Genomic DNA, 17,972 nt, shown 5'->3' on the forward strand with positions numbered 1-17,972 from the left:
TTGTTAACACGGCGAACAAGTTGTTAACCTGCGATCATTAAAAATCAATTCCGCCAGTATACCATCTTTCTCATAGTGTTCTGCCCCTATTCTGCATAGCACAGGTCTCAGTAGGCTTAAAGTTTAAAAATCCATCTCAATCCTGTCTCCTCCCTTTCATGAATGAAATTAGCAGGTGAATCTAGTGAAATGAAGACTCTTAACTTTCCCAGCTGATCTAGTCAATCTATTCATGGAAAAGAGCAGTAAATCCTAATATTTTGTACAGGATATAATAATAGAGTTAGAACTCGAGCATGGAAGATGGAAAGTTGTCATTAGTAAGGATGAGGGTGTAGGGGATTGTAAGTGAGGATCAGAGGCAGTAAAGGAGCTGAGTCTTCAAATGGGGATGTTTCAACTGTAATATACTACGACGCTCCCAGCACAAAACTGATTTTAAGTATAATTTCCAGTATAATTTTGAAGTTTATTGGCCATTTAAGATGGATTTTAATGATGCATGTCTTCGGGATCATTTTAATCACTGTACGACAGCAGAGTGCATTATTTTTTTGCTACTCCTCGTGCCATAAACAAGTAAGACACGTTACTTTGCTGCATGTATCCAAAGTCAAAGTTAGGAAAAAACTAAATACTTCATTATGTATTATTTTAAATTAATAGACAAAACATTTACGAATACTAGGGGTGAAATAAATTTCTCACCATAGATGCAAGCTACCTTGGCAACAGCAGACATGGAAAGGTGAAAGGAGTTGATGTGGGACGTTGGAACGCAGGACTCATTGCTGCAATGGAGCCAGAATGCAGAGCAGCAAAGCCTTTCTAAAGCATTAATTGTGACAGAGCACCAAATTCAGTTTTGGAGTCTGTAATAAAACGATCATGGTATGTCATCCCACCCTGCGAAAGTGCAGATCTCTAAAAACTGAGTGCTAAATTACTGTTGCCCAGGTGCCTGGCACAACAAACTCTCTGTCGGGGAAGTCTTTGCTCATTGCTCTGTTTTGGCCCAGGCACTAAGAGAGAGATGTGATTGGCTCTTGTATTTGAATGTGCAGCGTCCTTCATCCCCAGCTGTAAAACGGAAGAGATGAGTGACACTTGCCATGTGGATTCATGAAGCAGTGCTTCTGTAAGTAGCCATCATGATTCAAAGTGGGGATATCCAGCCAGCATGGGCACTTCCTTGTCATTATCTGCATAATGTACTGACAGGATTAGAAGTCCGGATTTGGTTAAATCCAGCTTGGAGTTGCACCACTGTTCTTCATTACTGCTGAATTAAATTATGGTGCTGCTCTGACAAACTGTCATGCTAAGAAACGTGTCGCACACAATTATTCAGCTCTAATCAGTTTCAATTTCTTTATTACTTCAAAAGACAGCATCATGGTAGCTGTAAGTGTTTCATCTTTGGCACTGAGCCACAACATATGAATGAGCTGTGCTAGCTGTCACGGGGCTTTGGACCTTCTGATGAATTATCTACAGTTGTCTACTGAAGAGCCTTCTGGGCATGTAGACTGGATGAGATGCCCTGCTGCAGTATGTTACTATGACTGAAATGTGCTGTAGAGTTGGATTACAGTGCTCTGAGGTGGTCTCCTTTTAATCATTCTCGCAGCTATATTGGACCAGATTTTTGAGAAAATGAAAGCATCAAAGTTTTGGGGTTAGGTTTCATAGAGACATCATAGAGGATAGAATAGGAATGCTAGTTTGGTTACAAAACATGTTGTTGTTCACTTAGGCCGAATCCCTATTCTGTGCTTGAACCACTATCCTCATGTCAGTCACCTTCCAAAAATACATCTGAGAGGTAGTGGTTAAACTCTTAGAACCAACATGTGAACGGCCATTTATTTATTCATATTAACAGGGGGAAGTTTAATGGTGCTAAACTGTTGCTGTTCATGTTTGCCCCTCAACTATTCAAAAATTGGCACTGGTAACCCTTAATGCCAAACCCACTGGAAGTGAAAAAGTTCTGGGGAAACCGTTACGTTTGATATAACTGGGGGAAAGGTCCAAGGTGAAGACAAGGCAGAGATAGTCCATCCATCCATTATCTATACACCGCTTAATCCTCACGAGGGTCGCGGGGGGGCTGGAGCCTATCCCAGCCGACTTAGGGTGAAGGCAGGGGACACCCTGGACAGGTCACCAGTCTATCACAGGGCTACACTGAGAGACAGACAACCAAGCACACTCACATTCACACCTATGGACAATTTAGAATCAGCAATTGCCCTCAACATGTTTTTGGACCTTGTGGGAGGAAGCTGGAGAACCCAGAGAGAACATGCAAGCTGCACAGGGAGAACATACAAACTCCACGAGCCTCCATGCAGCTCCTCTTGTATTGTTGTACCTTCGCTATATACTCCACTAACATTCAGAGCAAATACCGTAGATTTATTTATTTAGCCTATTATACAAATTCCTTGATTGTTTACAAGATGACACCAAATCTAAACCTTGGAAAAGATTCAAGATTCAAGAGATTCAAGGACTTTATTGGTCACAAACACAATTACACAATATAATGTGCAGTGAAATGTGTTATGCACCTGTTCCAGACCAAAATAACAATAATAAGAATAAAATAATAAGAATAAGAATAAAACATACAAGATAGATAGATAGATAGATAGATAGATAGATAGATAGATAGATAGATAGATAGATAGATAGATAGAGGAAATCTATAGATAGATAGATAGATAGATAGATAGATAGAAATAAGCAAAATAAATAAATTTAAAGGTTCAAATAGTGCAAAAAAGAAATAATAAAATATCTATATATACAAGGTGAAAAGTAGCCAGATGGATTTGCCTAGTGAGTCTACTGTTTCAGGTTCAGCCTGAGGGAAGAAGCTCCTCCTCATTTGTGTTTGCCTTCAGGCAGCGGTAATGCCGCCCTGACGGCAGCAGAGAGAACAGTCTGTGGCTGGGGTGGGTGGACTCACTCACAATCTTCCTGACCTTTAACCTGCATCGTTTGTTGTAAATGTCCTGCAGGTTGGGGAGGATGGTTCTGATGGTGCGCTCAGCCAAGTGGACCACCCTCCTCAGGACCAACAAGTCCTGCTGGGTGCTGATGCCCATCCAGGTTCAGTACTTTGGTTTCCCATCTTCCTCTGCTTCACCTACATTGAGACAGAAACTGAGACAAACTCTGAGGTGCTTACATTCAGATACTGCAATTACTAACATGGTAACTAAATCAGCACCTGATGCTGTGCCCAACAAAAACTGCCCCACTACCTCAGCCAAACATTCCACTTATTTGTATTTGCTGGACTTCTGTTGATCTTGCTCATGGCCTTAATATGTTTAAGGAAACTCCACTTCTATGGAAATCTTTTCGCAGTATTTTCTAACTTGACTGCAGGAATTTACTCCAATTTAACCACAACAACATTAGTGAACTCAGGCACTGGTGGCAGGCAGCGAGTTTTACGTCACAGTCATCATTCTACTTCATCCTGGAGGTAGTCAATACAGTTGGATGCAGTTAAGGTCAGGACTCTGTGCAGGCCATTTACAATCCTTCACACCAACATTAGAAACACCATTCCTTTAAGGACTTTGCTTTATGCACAAATTGGTGTGTTGAAGCAGAAAAGGACGTCCCCTTTTATGTCGCAACAGAGTTGTCAACACATAAAAGCCTTCTAGATTAACCATTTCTATTTTTTTTTTTCTTTTGCCTGCAAAACATTATTTAAAATGTTTTTTTTTTTTGTTTCTGTATTTTTTTTTGTTTCTGTAAAAACAGCTGAGTAAGAATAGTAGAAGACCTTAACAACAATGAAAAACATGCAGGTTATGCTATAGCAATGGACTCAGTACCAGATGTTTCAAGCAACAACCCAATAATTAGGTTCAGTGCAGACTGAGCACAGAATGATGCACACTAATTCATCAATAACATTTTTGTCTGTTTTTACAATGACTCAACTTTCACAATTCACACTCAAAAACACAAGGAAATTACCTCCCAGTCCTGATTGGAAGCACACAGTTGTATAAAATATTCTTTATTTCCTCACCATTCCTTTTAAACCAGCCTTGGATCAAAATATATAGTAAAAACCACACTCTTTATATTCTTCTTAACACCTTAGGATTCATGTCAGCGAGAATGAGACATGTGGACCTCTGCATTATCCTCTGGATCTTCCTCTGCAGAATACAAAGCTTGTACAAAGCTTCGGTGGGATACTCGGACAGCTGACCCACTGGTGGCAACTTCTGTAGTCGTCTTGCTCCATATGTCCTTTGAGTTCTACTGAGAATGTATAAAACCACATCAATGTATAAGCCCAGGTTCCTAAAGCTGCTATTCAAAAGCTAACTTGTGGACATTAGATGTTATATTTTAAACCATATGTGGGCTGGCAGTCTGACATAAAGTGGCTTTAGCTTAAGAAGTGTACTTTGAACTCACACTAAATACACACTTTTTCTCTTATTCACTCTTATTATTGTTCTGAAAACATGCTTTTGCTGGGGGAGAACAACCTTAGAATATGCATAAATTATGTGGAGCACCTATTGTGCACCTATTGTGTGGAATGTTTTTTCCTTTGTATAGACTCAGCATGATGGCAGATGTATACAGTGTCATCGTTTTTGAGTTAAAAGGGCAGTCAGTGGGATGTCTGTTTATTTCAAAAGCCCTTCAAGAGCATGCCTTTTACATATTTTATATTTGGCATACGCTGCATGGTTCTGAATGCATATAATACCTACTTTAAGTGGGCAATTTTAGACTGTATGACATAATTCCTAAGGTTATGACAAAAAAGAAAAAACAAAACATATCGCAGCATTTTCTACAGTTTAGTGAAAGCAGCAAAAATCAAGTCTCCACCTGCCTTCTTCATTTAACGCTCTCTCTACTTCTTTCTTCATATCTTCTCTTAGAATTTCTGCAGGACACGAGTTGTGATTTGAAGCTGTTCAGGTGCAGTGTAACCCTTCCTGACATGTGCACACAGGTCATTTCCATCCCATCCACAGAAGCTCATGAATTTTCTTCACCGTATTGAGGAGCTGGAAGTTGTCAAATCGACCAGCTTCCATCTATCTCACTGTACCTAAGCTAATGCTGAATTTCTTTGTGAAAGTTATGCTGCATGAGAGTCCATATAAAATTATTACTGAGTGAATGAAAGCACAAACCTCTAGGGAATCTCTCCAAGTCACTGATTAATTTTTCAAATGTTGTTTTCCAAATGCCAAGCCTCTCCTCCACAATCTGAAATACTACCTGTTAAAAAAGGGAAAAAAAAGGAAAGAAAAAAAGCATGTTGTAATCAAGCTTTACTTTATCGTACTGTGTGCTTTTGTTGATTGTGTGTCAGCGGCTGCAATAATAAATGTTATTTCTTAAGACTATCATTGTGCGATATATGGCTGGCTCAAAGCTGCCCAACCACAAAGTCAACACAACTAAGTTTTCTATTGATGTAAAACATAAAACCAGTGGAATCTGAGTGAACAAACACCAAGGCTCAATAATAACAATCAGTGAACGTCAAAAGAGTAAAAGCTGGGCTGTTATTTTTTCCTGCATTCAGTGCACCTACAAATTAAAGTTAACTGCTATTTGCTAAAGTAAATACATATTTCAGATTTTCTGCTAGAAGTGGGTACTGTGCATGTGTCTTTTTAGCTATGTCTGCAATACTGATCTATTTTAGTTGAATATCTTGGATTACCTATCTAGTGGAAATATTTCCTTTATACTTAGTACAAATATACACGACACCCAGAGGATGATGTCTATAGACAGTAGTGACATTTATTCTAACACCACAGATGGGTGAAAGATTTCACTTACACTGTGAAATGTCTTAATATTTGTCAAACAGAACTACAGAGAGTTTTATACAAACATCAGTGTCTCCCACATGACAAATGCTAATGACAGCATGAGGTTATCATTTAGTTTTGAGTGAAACATCTGGACATGTATTGGATGGTTTGTCATGCATACGGTTCCTTATTCTCATCAGACCAAACCCCAAATACATGTACAACTAATAGTATTCCAATAAATGGCTGTTTCCTTTACTAGGGACTGTAATAGGGGCTCATTTCACATGCATATCGCCTGTAATATCAGACAACAAACATTTTAAGCGCATCAATGCCGGTTGTCTGCCTTCTGTTGGATGGACCACTGGATGTAGAAGGAACTGTAGCGGTGTTCACTGTGAAATGAATCATATGATGACCACACAAACTTGGCTAAATTAAAGCATGCATGATAATAAAGTCATGAAAGGCTATCAGGAGAAATGAGACAGTAGTAAGGAGAAACAGCAGGCGCTCGCCATGTCTGAAGGCAACCTGTGGAGAGAGGTCGCATCAGGTTAGTAGACAGGATGTTAGATGAAGGTCAAGTTTATTGCCATGTATAGCTGAATAAAGAACATGAACTGAAGGGGCAATTTATATTTAAAAAACAAAAAGAAAAGGAAATAAATGCATCTGGAAATGTTTACGACTATTTGTATGATAAGGGTTACTTCAAGCCGATTGATTCACAACACATCATGGAAGCTGAGTATAAAAACTAAAACACAATAAACCATAAATAAAGTTAATATTCAGTCTACTTTCATGAAATGGTTTATTTTATTATAAAATGGCTATAATCATTTAAATATGTCTTAATCAAACATACTTTGTTTTACATTAATTAAACACATATTCAGCATTCGTCTATCTGCTGTATACATTGTGTCACAAATCATTCTGCAATTAAATTAATATACTGCAATTAAAAGGATTAACAAAACCGTAATTACAAACCAGCAGACCTCAACAGATAATTTTATTTTCTGAAGCATTAAGGGGGTCACATGATGTGTTGACAGTGTTTTGTGAAACCCTTTTCTGAGCTCTTTATATGTGACTGCATGCTCACACTTAAACAAAAGGCTATATATATATATATATATATATATATACCTGTGCACTGTATGTTCCATTTCCTCAGAGGGCTCGAGGCTGTGTGCACCGGTCAGGCTTGAACGCTTGGCTCTGTCAGAGTCAGCAACAGGCAATGAGCTGACGAGGGAAGGCTCCAGGTCTGCCTCCCTGGAGAGCACCTGTGGCTAAGGAGCTTGTTATTGATCTAAGTAGGGGGAGGAAAGCGAGACAGAGGGCAAGCAGGGAAGAACCTCTGCCCTATTCTGCACTCTAGTGTCCCATCGGACAGAGCTGTGAGTCTTTATCAACTCCTCAACCTGCCCGAGTCAGAATGGGGAAAAAAAACAACCACGGATGAGGAGGTCCAAAGTCTCAGGAGGACAACGAGCATGTTAAAAAAAAAAACTTTTAAACAACCCTTTCCGAACAGTAGTTTTTCCAAAGCGTTATGTTCATATGCAACTGTCTAGTGCACAAATGAGTCGATAAACACACATAGTCAGAACAATAAACCCACTTGTCTAACATTGCGTCTATCGCCTTCGTGCTGCAAAAACAGCTGTAAGTTATCTGGCCGTGATGTGCCGTTCAAGTTTTTTTGCCCCTGATTTGATCAAAGTAATTTATTGTTTAGTATCTGCCGAAACTGAGACTATCAAATACCATTTTCTTACATAATAAACATTTAAAGGGTTGTAGATTAGCTGTAGTACCTGGTTGCACAAGCCAGTAGAGTTTCTTACTGCTTAATATTGCAGTGAGCAGAGGAGGCAGGAAGGTCTATGTTAACAAGCAGAAAGCATTGTGGGGGTTTAGCTAGTGAAGCGACACGATGACAAAGCCTTCTGTGACGCTTAATGACCTCCAGCCAGTGCAGGAGTGTTAACTCAAGTTTAGCTCAACAAGGACAAGGTTCTTTCATCCAAGGGGCTTACGTAGCAACTGCTTGTACAGCCTGTATTGTGTCCTTGTGGCTTATAACAGCAACAACAGCACAGCACAAAAACTATTCAGAAAACTGATGAAAATGGTGAAGGTGAACCAAGAATCAGGCTTAGGTTCATGCCAGTACAGATCAGTGAAAAATTGCCCTTAACCCACTCTTAGGATCTGGACTGGAACATCCCGATTATCAGGCCATGGACACGGGATTTCTAGGGTTGTCCTGGATCAAACTTGTTCTGGTTGATCCCACAGATGTTCAATTGGATTGGAAGCTGGGAAATTTGGACACTGGATCAGCACTGGTGTTGTCAAACATTTACATTTTTTAGATTCTCCAATGTAATGATGTGTCTCTTCCCTTCGTTTATCTCATCATTCACAAATTAGATATTGTTATTGGTTTTGATGGCAGAAGAATTTAAAAGTTCTGCATGTATCTCGGTTTTGTTAAGAAAACAAAAGCATTGCATAAAATAACATTTACATCCTGTATCTCATTCGTCTTACTGCAGCCATTAAGACACATCAGTGCTGTCATGGTGTCAACAAGACAATGTAAGCAAGATAAACAACACAAATGTCAGTATTGCACCATCATAAGACTTGTATACTCTCACTATAAACATTTTATATTCAAAATGTAGACGTTGAAATCAGCAGTGTAATCTCAGCTTTAGAATTCCACAAACAAGGCTGCCTTTTCTGTTTTTCTCAACATTTTGTCAACACAGCTTTTCTGTTTCAACACGTCTTATTGGAACAGTAAGTGAATCAAACCAAAGGGAGGGTTATCTGCTTACATACAGTATGAACTCCGCATGTTGGCAGGTTGATTGATTTGTATAGTGTGTGAGGAGGGAGTGCAGGTTTAGGCTCTGCAGGAAAGCAGATGAAACATGTGGTGTGAGTAACCACTTAATGCCAGATCAATAAAAACAACACAGTTTCTGCGCTTCTAACCCTACTAGCATGCTATAGCCGAAAAACTGGCAAAAACAGTGCACTGCCAAACCAGTTTGTGTCAAACTCATGCTCCAGAGTTTCTATTGTTTGAGTGCAAGTACATAAATATATAATAAATAAATAGATATAAATAGACATAAATAGACTTCAAACACACACATTACATCAAACCAAAAGTCCTGCGGTGAGCATTACACTTCAATATCTTCATGTTTTGGAACTGAACCATGAAAAACAAACAATTCCTTGGTAATGTGTAAGTATCTGCAAAAGAGTAGCACATGAAAAAGTTTAGGAATAGAGTAGAACAAAAAATAACTGATCACTGCAGATCATCGTTGCAACATTATGTTTTTTTGGGTTTTTTTTTTTATCCTTAGGTTTTCTTTTTTTTCCCTTGCAAGGGTACTAACATTGATTAAGTGTAAAGGGTGTGCCCATTCAACATGCCTCTTTTTATAACATTTTCACAGTTTTCAATTGTATAGTGACAAGATATATTGAAAAGACACAAAAACCAAACATGCAGACAAAAAAAGAGGATTGTCAGATAAGTTAAATGACTAAATACGTTAATTACCCTCTCTACTCATTGATGAAACCCCTAAAAACTCGATATTTATCAAAGTTGCATATTCAGAAGTTTTCTCCTGAAAACAGTCCATTCCTGCCCTAAAAAAAATCTAGATGTAGCTACATCTGTGTTGAACTGATTTTCAACAAGGGAGGCTTTAACTGTCTAATAACATTTTATCATATCAGTAACATCTTGGGAGTCATTTTGAGCGACACAAAGTCAGGTTAAACTCTGAACCTATCTCTGAGTGAGGGGTGATGTGGTTCTGTGGCAGAGAAAGCCCCCTTATCCTTTCAAATCTGGTCTTTGTATTGGTTTTGTGAGGACACACTTGTTCCTGTTTTATAATAGACAATTTTGACATGTTTCTGAGTGCACAATAGTACTGTGACTGTATAAAAAAACAGTGTAGATGCAGAGGGAGGACTAGAGCTGCTCATGTGGTTGTTGAGAGCAGTTTCAGATGACATTGGTCGTAACTATTTGGAAAAATCATCTATCCAGGGTTGCAGGGGGNGTAGATTTATTTATTTAGCCTATTATACAAATTCCTTGATTGTTTACAAGATGACACCAAATCTAAACCTTGGAAAAGATTCAAGATTCAAGAGATTCAAGGACTTTATTGGTCACAAACACAATTACACAATATAATGTGCAGTGAAATGTGTTATGCACCTGTTCCAGACCAAAATAACAATAATAAGAATAAAATAATAAGAATAAGAATAAAACATACAAGATAGATAGATAGATAGATAGATAGATAGATAGATAGATAGATAGATAGATAGATAGATAGATAGAGGAAATCTATAGATAGATAGATAGATAGATAGATAGATAGAAATAAGCAAAATAAATAAATTTAAAGGTTCAAATAGTGCAAAAAAGAAATAATAAAATATCTATATATACAAGGTGAAAAGTAGCCAGATGGATTTGCCTAGTGAGTCTACTGTTTCAGGTTCAGCCTGAGGGAAGAAGCTCCTCCTCATTTGTGTTTGCCTTCAGGCAGCGGTAATGCCGCCCTGACGGCAGCAGAGAGAACAGTCTGTGGCTGGGGTGGGTGGACTCACTCACAATCTTCCTGACCTTTAACCTGCATCGTTTGTTGTAAATGTCCTGCAGGTTGGGGAGGGTGGTTCTGATGGTGCGCTCAGCCAAGTGGACCACCCTCCTCAGGGCCAACAAGTCCTGCTGGGTGCTGATGCCCATCCAGGTTCAGTACTTTGGTTTCCCATCTTCCTCTGCTTCACCTACATTGAGACAGAAACTGAGACAAACTCTGAGGTGCTTACATTCGGATACTGCAATTACTAAAATGGTAACTAAATCAGCACCTGATGCTGTGCCCAACAAAAACTGCCCCACTACCTCAGCCAAACATTCCACTTATTTGTATTTGCTGGACTTCTGTTGATCTTGCTCATGGCCTTAATATGTTTAAGGAAACTCCACTTCTATGGAAATCTTTTCGCAGTATTTTCTAACTTGACTGCAGGAATTTACTCCAATTTAACCACAACAACATTAGTGAACTCAGGCACTGATGGGAGGCAGTGAGTTTTAAGTCACAGTCATCATTCTACTTCATCCTGGAGGTAGTCAATACAGTTGGATGCAGTTAAGGTCAGGACTCTGTGCAGGCCATTTACAATCCTTCACACCAACATTAGAAACACCATTCCTTTAAGGACTTTGCTTTATGCACAAATTGGTGTGTTGAAGCAGAAAAGGACGTCCCCTTTTATGTCGCAACAGAGTTGTCAACACATAAAAGCCTTCTAGATTAACCATTTCTATTTTTTTTTTTCTTTTGCCTGCAAAACATTATTTAAAATGTTTTTTTTTTTTGTTTCTGTATTTTTTTTTGTTTCTGTAAAAACAGCTGAGTAAGAATAATAGAAGACCTCAACAACAATGAAAAACATGCAGGTTATGCTATAGCAATGGACTCAGTACCAGATGTTTCAAGCAACAACCCAATAATGAGGTTCAGTGCAGACTGAGCACAGAATGATGCACACTAATTCATCAATAACATTTTTGTCTGTTTTTACAATGACTCAACTTTCACAATTCACACTCAAAAACACAAGGAAATTACCTCCCAGTCCTGATTGGAAGCACACAGTTGTATAAAATATTCTTTATTTCCTCACCATTCCTTTTAAACCAGCCTTGGATCAAAATATATAGTAAAAACCACACTCTTTATATTCTTCTTAACACCTTAGGATTCATGTCAGCGAGAATGAGACATGTGGACCTCTGCATTATCCTCTGGATCTTCCTCTGCAGAATACAAAGCTTGTACAAAGCTTCGGTGGGATACTCGGACAGCTGACCCACTGGTGGCAACTTCTGTAGTCGTCTTGCTCCATATGTCCTTTGAGTTCTACTGAGAATGTATAAAACCACATCAATGTATAAGCCCAGGTTCCTAAAGCTGCTATTCAAAAGCTAACTTGTGGACATTAGATGTTATATTTTAAACCATATGTGGGCTGGCAGTCTGACATAAAGTGGCTTTAGCTTAAGAAGTGTACTTTGAACTCACACTAAATACACACTTTTTCTCTTATTCACTCTTATTATTGTTCTGAAAACATGCTTTTGCTGGGGGAGAACAACCTTAGAATATGCATAAATTATGTGGAGCACCTATTGTGCACCTATTGTGTGGAATGTTTTTTCCTTTGTATAGACTCAGCATGATGGCAGATGTATACAGTGTCATCGTTTTTGAGTTAAAAGGGCAGTCAGTGGGATGTCTGTTTATTTCAAAAGCCCTTCAAGAGCATGCCTTTTACATATTTTATATTTGGCATACGCTGCATGGTTCTGAATGCATATAATACCTACTTTAAGTGGGCAATTTTAGACTGTATGACATAATTCCTAAGGTTATGACAAAAAAGAAAAAACAAAACATATCGCAGCATTTTCTACAGTTTAGTGAAAGCAGCAAAAATCAAGTCTCCACCTGCCTTCTTCATTTAACGCTCTCTCTACTTCTTTCTTCATATCTTCTCTTAGAATTTCTGCAGGACACGAGTTGTGATTTGAAGCTGTTCAGGTGCAGTGTAACCCTTCCTGACATGTGCACACAGGTCATTTCCATCCCATCCACAGAAGCTCATGAATTTTCTTCACCGTATTGAGGAGCTGGAAGTTGTCAAATCGACCAGCTTCCATCTATCTCACTGTACCTAAGCTAATGCTGAATTTCTTTGTGAAAGTTATGCTGCATGAGAGTCCATATAAAATTATTACTGAGTGAATGAAAGCACAAACCTCTAGAGAATCTCTCCAAGTCACTGATTAATTTTTCAAATGTTGTTTTCCAAATGCCAAGCCTCTCCTCCACAATCTGAAATACAACCTGTTAAAAAAAGAAAAAAAAAAAAAAGAAAAAAAGCATGTTGTAATCAAGCTTTACTTTATCGTACTGTGTGCTTTTGTTGATTGTGTGTCAGCGGCTGCAATAATAAATGTTATTTCTTAAGACTATCATTGTGCGATATATGGCTGGCTCAAAGCTGCCCAACCACAAAGTCAACACAACTAAGTTTTCTATTGATGTAAAACATAAAACCAGTGGAATCTGAGTGAACAAACACCAAGGCTCAATAATAACAATCAGTGAACGTCAAAAGAGTAAAAGCTGGGCTGTTATTTTTTCCTGCATTCAGTGCACCTACAAATTAAAGTTAACTGCTATTTGCTAAAGTAAATACATATTTCAGATTTTCTGCTAGAAGTGGGTACTGTGCATGTGTCTTTTTAGCTATGTCTGCAATACTGATCTATTTTAGTTGAATATCTTGGATTACCTATCTAGTGGAAATATTTCCTTTATACTTAGTACAAATATACACGACACCCAGAGGATGATGTCTATAGACAGTAGTGACATTTATTCTAACACCACAGATGGGTGAAAGATTTCACTTACACTGTGAAATGTCTTAATATTTGTCAAACAGAACTACAGAGAGTTTTATACAAACATCAGTGTCTCCCACATGACAAATGCTAATGACAGCATGAGGTTATCATTTAGTTTTGAGTGAAACATCTGGACATGTATTGGATGGTTTGTCATGCATACGGTTCCTTATTCTCATCAGACCAAACCCCAAATACATGTACAACTAATAGTATTCCAATAAATGGCTGTTTCCTTTACTAGGGACTGTAATAGGGGCTCATTTCACATGCATATCGCCTGTAATATCAGACAACAAACATTTTAAGCGCATCAATGCCGGTTGTCTGCCTTCTGTTGGATGGACCACTGGATGTAGAAGGAACTGTAGCGGTGTTCACTGTGAAATGAATCATATGATGACCACACAAACTTGGCTAAATTAAAGCATGCATGATAATAAAGTCATGAAAGGCTATCAGGAGAAATGAGACAGTAGTAAGGAGAAACAGCAGGCGCTCGCCATGTCTGAAGGCAACCTGTGGAGAGAGGTCGCATCAGGTTAGTAGACAGGATGTTAGATGAAGGTCAAGTTTATTGCCATGTATAGCTGAATAAAGAACATGAACTGAAGGGGCAATTTATATTTAAAAAACAAAAAGAAAAGGAAATAAATGCATCTGGAAATGTTTACGACTATTTGTATGATAAGGGTTACTTCAAGCCGATTGATTCACAACACATCATGGAAGCTGAGTATAAAAACTAAAACACAATAAACCATAAATAAAGTTAATATTCAGTCTACTTTCATGAAATGGTTTATTTTATTATAAAATGGCTATAATCATTTAAATATGTCTTAATCAAACATACTTTGTTTTACATTAATTAAACACATATTCAGCATTCGTCTATCTGCTGTATACATTGTGTCACAAATCATTCTGCAATTAAATTAATATACTGCAATTAAAAGGATTAACAAAACCGTAATTACAAACCAGCAGACCTCAACAGATAATTTTATTTTCTGAAGCATTAAGGGGGTCACATGATGTGTTGACAGTGTTTTGTGAAACCCTTTTCTGAGCTCTTTATATGTGACTGCATGCTCACACTTAAACAAAAGGCTATATATATATATATATATATATACCTGTGCACTGTATGTTCCATTTCCTCAGAGGGCTCGAGGCTGTGTGCACCGGTCAGGCTTGAACGCTTGGCTCTGTCAGAGTCAGCAACAGGCAATGAGCTGACGAGGGAAGGCTCCAGGTCTGCCTCCCTGGAGAGCACCTGTGGCTAAGGAGCTTGTTATTGATCTAAGTAGGGGGAGGAAAGCGAGACAGAGGGCAAGCAGGGAAGAACCTCTGCCCTATTCTGCACTCTAGTGTCCCATCGGACAGAGCTGTGAGTCTTTATCAACTCCTCAACCTGCCCGAGTCAGAATGGGGAAAAAAAACAACCACGGATGAGGAGGTCCAAAGTCTCAGGAGGACAACGAGCATGTTAAAAAAAAAAACTTTTAAACAACCCTTTCCGAACAGTAGTTTTTCCAAAGCGTTATGTTCATATGCAACTGTCTAGTGCACAAATGAGTCGATAAACACACATAGTCAGAACAATAAACCCACTTGTCTAACATTGCGTCTATCGCCTTCGTGCTGCAAAAACAGCTGTAAGTTATCTGGCCGTGATGTGCCGTTCAAGTTTTTTTGCCCCTGATTTGATCAAAGTAATTTATTGTTTAGTATCTGCCGAAACTGAGACTATCAAATACCATTTTCTTACATAATAAACATTTAAAGGGTTGTAGATTAGCTGTAGTACCTGGTTGCACAAGCCAGTAGAGTTTCTTACTGCTTAATATTGCAGTGAGCAGAGGAGGCAGGAAGGTCTATGTTAACAAGCAGAAAGCATTGTGGGGGTTTAGCTAGTGAAGCGACACGATGACAAAGCCTTCTGTGACGCTTAATGACCTCCAGCCAGTGCAGGAGTGTTAACTCAAGTTTAGCTCAACAAGGACAAGGTTCTTTCATCCAAGGGGCTTACGTAGCAACTGCTTGTACAGCCTGTATTGTGTCCTTGTGGCTTATAACAGCAACAACAGCACAGCACAAAAACTATTCAGAAAACTGATGAAAATGGTGAAGGTGAACCAAGAATCAGGCTTAGGTTCATGCCAGTACAGATCAGTGAAAAATTGCCCTTAACCCACTCTTAGGATCTGGACTGGAACATCCCGATTATCAGGCCATGGACACGGGATTTCTAGGGTTGTCCTGGATCAAACTTGTTCTGGTTGATCCCACAGATGTTCAATTGGATTGGAAGCTGGGAAATTTGGACACTGGATCAGCACTGGTGTTGTCAAACATTTACATTTTTTAGATTCTCCAATGTAATGATGTGTCTCTTCCCTTCGTTTATCTCATCATTCACAAATTAGATATTGTTATTGGTTTTGATGGCAGAAGAATTTAAAAGTTCTGCATGTATCTCGGTTTTGAGGTTTTGTTAAGAAAACAAAAGCATTGCATAAAATAACATTTACATCCTGTATCTCATTAGTCTTACTGCAGCCATTAAGACACATCAGTGCTGTCATGGTGTCAACAAGACAATGTAAGCAAGACAAACAACACAAATGTCAGTATTGCACCATCATAAGACTTGTATACTCTCACTATAAACATTTTATATTCAAAATGTAGACGTTGAAATCAGCAGTGTAATCTCAGCTTTAGAATTCCACAAACAAGGCTGCCTTTTCTGTTTTTCTCAACATTTTGTCAACACAGCTTTTCTGTTTCAACACGTCTTATTGGAACAGTAAGTGAATCAAACCAAAGGGAGGGTTATCTGCTTACATACAGTATGAACTCCGCATGTTGGCAGGTTGATTGATTTGTATAGTGTGTGAGGAGGGAGTGCAGGTTTAGGCTCTGCAGGAAAGCAGATGAAACATGTGGTGTGAGTAACCACTTAATGCCAGATCAATAAAAACAACACAGTTTCTGCGCTTCTAACCCTACTAGCATGCTATAGCCGAAAAACTGGCAAAAACAGTGCACTGCCAAACCAGTTTGTGTCAAACTCATGCTCCAGAGTTTCTATTGTTTGAGTGCAAGTACATAAATATATAATAAATAAATAGATATAAATAGACATAAATAGACTTCAAACACACACATTACATCAAACCAAAAGTCCTGCAGTGAGCATTACACTTCAATATCTTCATGTTTTGGAACTGAACCATGAAAAACAAACAATTCCTTGGTAATGTGTAAGTATCTGCAAAAGAGTAGCACATGAAAAAGTTTAGGAATAGAGTAGAACAAAAAATAACTGATCACTGCAGATCATCGTTGCAACATTATGTTTTTTTGGGTTTTTTTTTTTATCCTTAGGTTTTCTTTTTTTTCCCTTGCAAGGGTACTAACATTGATTAAGTGTACAGGGTGTGCCCTTTCAACATGCCTCTTTTTATAACATTTTCACAGTTTTCAATTGTATAGTGACAAGATATATTGAAAAGACACAAAAATCAAACATGCAGACAAAAAAAGAGGATTGTCAGATAAGTTAAATGACTAAATACGTTAAATACCCTCTCTACTCATTGATGAAACCCCTAAAAACTCGATATTTATCAAAGTTACATATTCAGAAGTTTTCTCCTGAAAACAGTCCATTCCTGCTCTGGAAAATAATCTAGATGTAGCTACATCTGTGTTGAACTGATTTTCAACAAGGGAGGCTTTAACTGTCTAATAAAATTTTATCATATCAGTAACATCTTGGGAGTCATTTTGAGCGACACAAAGTCAGGTTAAACTCTGAACCTATCTCTGAGTGAGGGGTGATGTGGTTCTGTGGCAGAGAAAGCCCCCTTATCCTTTCAAATCTGGTCTTTGTATTGGTTTTGTGAGGACACACTTGTTCCTGTTTTATAATAGACAATTTTGACATGTTTCTGAGTGCACAATAGTACTGTGACTGTATAAAAAAACAGTGTAGATGCAGAGGGAGGACTAGAGCTGCTCATGTGGTTGTTGAGAGCAGTTTCAGATGACATTGGTAGTAACTATTTGGAAAAATCATCTATCCAGGGTTGCAGGGGGAGCTGGAGTCTATCCCAGCTGACTCAGGGTGAAGGCAGGGGACACCCTGGACAGGTCACCAGTCTATCGCAGGGCTACACTTAGAGACAGACAAGCAAGCACACTCACATTCACACCTATGGACAATTTAGAATCACCAGTTAACCTCAACATGTTTTTGGACTGTGGGAGGAACCTGGATGGAACCCACACTGCACGGGGAGAACATGCAAACTCCACGCAGAACGATCCCCGTGTCCTCACTGGGACGCGAACCACTGATCACCTTGGAAAATCAGAGTTAAGGAATATTAAACTACAATTTAAACAAGCAAGCAGGGAATGTTCCCACAACATTGACTAACATTACCTACAAGCTCTAAAAATGTTTAACAGAAAACATTTTAATCTAACATTCAGTGAATGTTTTAAGGATATTTATCACTCCAAATAATATTCCTATCAGGTTAAAGAGACAATATTTTAAT

The sequence above is a fragment of the Stegastes partitus genome, unplaced genomic scaffold (assembly GCF_000690725.1).
Source record: "Stegastes partitus isolate 25-593 unplaced genomic scaffold, Stegastes_partitus-1.0.2 Scaffold29, whole genome shotgun sequence".
Lineage (NCBI taxonomy): Eukaryota > Metazoa > Chordata > Actinopteri > Pomacentridae > Stegastes > Stegastes partitus.